This window comes from Triticum aestivum, chromosome 4B (genome assembly GCF_018294505.1).
Source record: "Triticum aestivum cultivar Chinese Spring chromosome 4B, IWGSC CS RefSeq v2.1, whole genome shotgun sequence".
NCBI lineage: Eukaryota > Viridiplantae > Streptophyta > Magnoliopsida > Poales > Poaceae > Triticum > Triticum aestivum.
Window position 1 is genome coordinate 462543656 of NC_057804.1, and position 7682 is coordinate 462551337.

Below are 7682 nucleotides of genomic sequence, written 5' to 3' on the forward strand. Positions count from 1 at the left end.
ATCTTCATCTATCTACTTGCCTAGGTTGAACTTTTCCTGAAATATACTTGAGGGAAACATTAGTCCAACAACATATTGGGAAACAGTGCATGGAAAACAAAAACAAAATCTACGCACACACAAGATCTATCCATGGAGATGCATAGCTACTAGAGCGAAGAGTGTGTATACGTACCCTTGTAGAGTGTTAAGCGGAAGTGTTTATCAATGCGGTTGATGTAGTCAAACACCTTCATGATCTAACCGATCAAGTACCAAGCATACGACACCTCTGCATTCAGCACATGTTCAGCTTGATGACGTCCTCACCTTCTTGATCCAGCAAGACGGGCGAAGTAGTAGATGAGTTCCGGCAGCACGACGAAATGGTGTCGGTGATGGTGAACTTGTTCCCGCAGGGCTTCTTCATGCACTGCGGAAAAACTGGATGGAGGATGAAACTATAGAGAGGGGCACCGCACACGACTAAGAGATTGTCATGGGTTTGTGTGGTGCCCCTCCCACATATATATAGGTGGGGGAGGGGAGGTAGCCAAGAGGCGCCCCAAGGTGGCCGGCCGGCCCCCTTGGGCGCCTGCCCTTTGATGTCCCCTTCCTTATTTGGGGGGGAGGGGAGGAGAGGAAAGCAGGGCGAGGCCGACTCCCCCCTTCCTTTTCTCCCCAAGGGCTGTGGCTTGAGGAGGGGCGCGCCAGCCCCTTGTGGGCTGTTGTGTTCCCCTCTATTGGCCCATATGGCCCATTAACCTCTCGGGGCTTCCCGGAACCCCTTCCGATGATCCAATGGTTATCGGGTACATCCTGAAACCTTTCCGGTGTCCAAATAGCATCATCCTATATATCAATATTTACCTCCAGACCATTCCGGAGCTCTCTTCATGTCCATGATCTCATCTGGGACTCTGAACAACTTTAGATCACCAATTCACATAACTCATATAACACTATATCGTCAATAACGTTAAGCATGCGGACCCTACGAGTTTGAGAATGATGTAGACATGACCGAGACGACTCTCCGGTCAATAACCAATGGCAGGACCTGGATGCCCATATTGGTTCCTACATATTATACGAAGATCTTTATCTGTCGAACCGTTATGAAAACATACGTAATTCCCTTTGTCAGTCAGTATGTTACTTGCCCGAGATTCGATCATCGGTATCTCCATACCTAGTTCAATCTCGTTACTGGCAAGTCTCTTTGCTCGTTCCGTAATACATCATCTTGTAACTAACTCCTTAGTCACTTTGCTTGCAAGCTTCTTATGATGTGTATTACCGAGAGGGCCCAGAGATACCTCTCTGATACACGGAGTGACAAATCCCAATCTCAATCCATGCCAAGTCAGCAGACACCTTCGGAGATACTTGTAGAGCATCTTTATAATCACCCAATTATGTTGTGACGTTTGATAGCACACAAGGCATTCCTCCGGTATCCGGGAGTTGCATCATCTCATGGTCGAAGGAACATGTATTTGACATTAAGAAAGCAGTAGCAATAAATTGAACGACCATATGCTAAGCTAACAGATGGGTCTTTTCCATCACATCATTCTCCTAATATGTGATCCCATTATCAAATGACAACTCATGTCCATGGTTAGGAAAACTTAACCATCTTTTGATCAACGAGCTTGTCTAGTAGAGGCTTACTAGGGAAACTATATTTGTTTACGTATCCACACATGTATCTAAGTTTTCGGTCAATACAATTCTAGCATGAATAATAAACCTTTATCATGAATAAGGAAATATAATAATAACAACTTTATTATTGCCTCTAGGGCATATTTCCATCAGTCTCCCACTTGCACTAGAGTCAATAATCTAGATTACATAGTAATGAATCTAATACCCATGGAGACTTGGTGTTGATCATGTTTTCCCCGTGAAAGAGGTTTAGTCAACGGGTCTGCTACATTCAGATCCGTGTGTATTTTGAAAATTTCTATGTCTCCATCCTTGACCTTTTCACGAATGGAATTGAAGCATCTCTTGATGTTTTTGGTTCTCTTGTGAAACCTGGATTCCTTCACCAAGGTAATTGCTCCAGTTTTGTCATAAAATATTTTCATTGGACCCGATTGCTACTTCTTGAGCTTGCGTTGGTTTTTCCCTTGAAGAGGAAAGGGTGATGTAGCAAAGTAGAGATACGTATTTCCCTCATTTTGAGAACCAAGGTATCAATCCAATAGGAGGTACGAGCAAGTCCCCAACCTATGCACCTGCACAAACAATCAAACACTTGCACCCAACGCGATAAAGGGGTTGTCAATCCCTCTACAGTCACTTGCAAGGATGAGATCTAATAGAGATGGGTATAAAAGATTACTAAAACGTAAAACAAAGTAAAGACAAATAAATTGCAGCAAGGTATTTTTGGCTTTTTTGGTTTATAGATCTGAAAATATATGATGGAAAATAGACCCGGGTGCCATAGGTTTCACTAGAGGCTTCTCTCTTGAAAGAAAACATACGGTGGGTGAACAAATTACTGTCGAGCAATTGATAGAAAAGCGCAAAGTTATGATGATATCCAAGGAAATGATTATGAATGTAGGCATCACGTTCGTGTTAAGTAGACCGACTCCTGCCTGCATCTACTAGTATTACTCCACACATCGACCGCTATCCAGCATGCATCTAGAGTATTAAGTTCATAAGAACAGAGTAATGCCTTAAGTAAGAAGACATGATGTAGAGGGATAAACTCAAGCAATATGATGAAAACCCCATCTTTTTACCGTTGATGGCAACAATACAATAAGTGCCTCGCTACCCCTACTATGTCACTGGGTGAGGACACCGCAAGATTGAACCCAAAACTAAGCACCTCTGCCTTTGCAAGAAAAACCAATCTAGTTGGCCAAACCAAACCGATAATTCGAAGACAAATACAAAGATATTTAATCATGCATAAAAGAGTTCAGAAAAGACTCAAATAATATTCACGGATAAGCTGATCATAAATCCACAATTCATCGGATCTCAACAAACACACCACAAAAGAGTATTACATCGGATAGAACTCCAAAAGCATCGACGAGGACATTGTATTGAAGATCAAAGAGAGAGAATAAGCCAACTAGCTACTAGCTATGGACCGTAGGTCTGTGGTAAACTACTCACACATCATCGATAGGGCAATAGGGTTGATGTAGAGCCCTTCGTGATCGAATCCCCCTCCGGCAGATCACCGAAAAAGGCCCTAAGATGGGTTCTCATGAGAACAGAAGCTTGAAGTGGAGAAAAAGTATTTTGGTGGATGCCTCTGGTGGTTTGGAAATATTTGGGAATTTATAGGCCAGGAATTGGGGTTATAGGGCTCCCAGGGGGCCCAGAAGCCAGCCCCCCCAGGGCATGCCCTCAGGGCTTGTGGAGCCCTCGGGACTCTTATGACTTCATCTCCAAGCTCCGTGGATGTCTTTTGTCCCAAGAAAAATCATCGCGAATGTTTTATTCCGTTCGGACTCCATTTGATATTCCTTTTCTGTAAAACTCAAAAACAAGGAAAAACAAAAAATGACACTGGGCTCTAGGTTAATAGGTTAGTCTCAAAAAATTATAAAATAGCATATTAATGCATACAAGACATCCAAAACAGATAATATAATAGCATGGAACAATCAAAAAATATAGATACATTGGAGACGTATCAAGCATCCCCAAGCTTAATTCCTGCTCGTCCTCGAGTAGGTAAATGATAAAATAGAATTCTTGATGTGGAATTCTACCTAACATATTTATCCATGTAATCTTCTTTATTGTGACATGAATGTTCAGATCCATAACATTCAAACAAAAGTTTAATATTGACATAAAAACAATAATACTTCAAGCATACTAATAAAGCAATCGTGTCTTCTCAAAATAACATGGCCAAAGAAAGTTATCCCTACAAAATCATATGATCTGGCTATGCTCCATATTCACCACACAAAATATTTCAATCATGCACAACCCCGGTATCAACCAAGAAATTGTTTCATACTTTAGTGTTCTCAAACTTTTTCAACTTTCATGCAATACATGAGCGTGAGCAATGGGTGTAGCACTATAGGTGGAACAGAATATGGTGGTTGTGGAGAAGACAAAAAGAAGGAGATAGTCTCACATCAACTAGGCGTATTAACGAGCTATGGAGATGCCCATCAATAGATATCAATGTGAGTGAGTAGGGATTGCCATGCAATAGATGCAATAGAGCTATAAGTGCATGAAAGCTCAAAAAGAAACTAAGTGGGTGTGTTGTGTGCATCCAACTTGCTTACTCATGAATACCTGATGTGTACTATGCAACTTTATTCTGCTAGACACGTGTTGGGCCTCCAAGCGCAGAGTTTTGTAGGACAATATCAATTTTCCCTCAAGTGGATGACCTAAGGTTTATCAATCCGTGCGAGGCGTAGGATGAATATAGTCTCTCTCAAGCAACCCTACAATCAAATACAAGAAATCTCTTGTGTCCCCAACACACCCAATACAATGGCAAATTGTATAGGTGCACTAGTTCAGCGAAGAGATGGTGATAAAAGTGTAGTATGGGTAGTGGGTAGTAGATATGAGTTTTTGTAGTGCGAACAATAAAAAACAGCAAGGTAGTAAATAGTAAAACGGAGCACAAACGTATTGCAATGATGGAAAATGAGGCCTAGGGTGCATACTTTCACTAGTGTAATCTCTCAACAATGCTAACATAGTTGGATCATATGATAATGCCTCAAAGTGCAATAAAGAATCACTCCCGAGTTCCTATTAGCGGAGAACAAAAGATAGAAATTGTTTGTAGGGTACGAAACCACCTCAATGCTATTCTTTCCGATCAATCTATCCTAGAGTTCGTACTAAAATAACAACAAGCTATTCTTTCCGATCGATCTAATCAAGAGTTCGTACTAAAATAACAGCACGTGATACTAAATTAGTATTCAACATTTCATACTAAATGCCTCTGCATATTTAATACTCCTATCCTCAAATAGAATCATTAAACAAGCAAACATATGCAAACATAACAGGAATCTGCCAAAATAGTATAGTATGTAAATAATGCAAGAGTATCAATACTTATTAAACTCCAAAGATTATGAAAATCTACCAAACTGTAGAGAATTTATCAGAGCTTATTTTGCAAAAAGTTTCAACATTTTATCACATTCTGACTTTTCTATGGAATTTTTGCAACATCGGTAAACTTTCTGTTTTCAAACAGCAACAAGTATACTTGCAAAATAAGCATGACAAAGGCTATCATTGCCACTTTTATTGAAATAAAAGATGCAAAACATTATTCTAAATATCAGCAAGCAAATCCTAACAAAATAAATTGACGCTCCAAGAAAAACACATATCATGTGACGAATGAAAACATAGCTCCAAGTGAGGTTACCGATAATGTTGGAGACGAAAGAGGGGATGCCTTCCAGGGCATCCACAAGCTTAGTTGCTTGGATATTACTTGGATATTACTTTGGGGTTCCTTGGGCATCCCCAAGCTTAGGGTCTTGTCACTCCTTATTCTCCTCATATCGATATCTCACCCAAAACTTGAAAACTTCAATCACACAAAACTTAACGGAACCTTGTGAGATAGGTTAGTATGATAAAGAGCAAACCATTTCACTTTTGGTACTGTCAAATACAAAATTCACAATTTTTTCCACACAATTGCTACTGTATAATATCATTTCTACAATTTATATTGAGCAATATAAGCCATAAAACTAGGAAACAAGCAAACTATGCATTGAAAATAGAATCTATCAGAAACAGAACAGTCTGTAGTAATCTGTACTCAAACCATAATTCTACTACTCCAAAAATTATGCAAAAATTAGGACAACATGAGAAATTTGTATATTAATCTTCTGCAAAAATAATCAACTCAAAATCACTCTTCTGTTAAAAATGAGATTTATTTTCCTGAGCACAAAAGTTTCTGTTTTTCAGCAAGATCAAATCAACTATCACTCAACATGATCTCAAAGGCTTTACTTGGCACTTTATTGAAACAAAAGCAACAAAACATGATTCTACAGTAGCCTAATCATGTAAACACACAAAACAGTAGGTAAAAGTGTTGGGTTGTCTCCCTACAAGTGCTTTTCTTTAATGCCTTTTAGCTAGGCATGATGATTTCAATGATGCTCACATAAAAATAAGAATTGAAACATAACAAGAGCATCATGAAGCATATGACAAGCACATTTAAGCCTAACCCTCTTCCTATGCATAGGAATTTTGTGAGCAAATAATTCATGGGAACAAGAATCATCTAGCACAGGAAGGCAAAACAAGTGCAACTTCAAAACCTTCAACACAAAGAGAGGGAACTTGATATTATTGCAATATGTAAAAGCATATGTTCCTCTCTCATAGTAATTTTTAGTAGCATCATGAATGAATTCAACAATACAACTATCACATAAAGCATTCTTTTCATGATACATAAGCATAGAATTTACTACTCTCCACATAAGCAAATTTATTCTCATGAATAGTAGTGGGAGCAAACTCAACAAAATAACTATCATGTGATTGAAAATTAAAATCATGATGAGAAGTTTCATGGTTATCATTATTCTTTATAACATACATGTCACCACCATAATCATCATAGATAGCAACCTTGTTCTCATAGTCATTGAAGCCTCATCCAAAATGGTGGATTCATCATTAAATAAAGTCACGACCTCTCTGAATCCACTTTCATCATTATAATCATCATAAATAGGAGGCTTGCTATCATCATAATAAATTTTCTCATCAAAACTTGGGGGACTAAAAATATCATCTTCATCAAAGATAGCATCCCCAAGCTTATGGCTTTGCATATCACTAGCATCATGGATATTCAAAGAATTCATACTAGCAACATTGCAATCATGCTCATCATTCATGGATTATGTGCCAAACATTCTATAGCATTCTTCTTCTAACAATTGAGCACAATTTTTCTTTCCATCATTTTCAAGAAAGATATTATAAATATGATCAATAATATGATGCAACCTCAATTCTATTTTTTATGTAGTTTTCTTTTATAAACCAAACTAGTGAGAAAACAAGAAACTAAAAGATTTGATTGCAAGATCTAAAGATATACCTTCAAGCACTCACCTCCCTGGCAACGGTGCCAGAAAAGAGCTTGATGTCTACTACACAACTTTATTCTTGTAGACATGTGTTGGGCCTCCAAGCGCAGAGTTTTGTAGGACAGTAGCAATTTTCCCTCAAGTGGATGACCTAAGGTTTATCAATCCATGGGAGGCGTAGGATGAAGATAGTCTCTCTCAAGCAAGCCTGCAATCAATTACAAGAAATCTCTTGTGTCCCCAACACACCCAACACAATTGCAAATTGTATAGGTGCACTAGTTCGGCGAAGAGATGGTGATAAAAGTGTAGTATGGGAAGTAGATACGAGTTTTTATAGTGCGAACAATAAAAAACAGCAAACTAGTAAATAGTAAAATGGAGCACAAACGGTATTGCAATGATGGAAAATGAGGCCTAGGGTGCATACTTTCACTGGTGTAATCTCTCAACAATGGTAACATAGTTGAATCATATGATTATCCCTCAAAGTGCAATAAAGAATCACTCCCGAGTTCCTATTGTTTGTAGGGTACGAAACCACCTCAAAGCTATTCTTTCCGATCAATCTATCCTAGAGTTCAT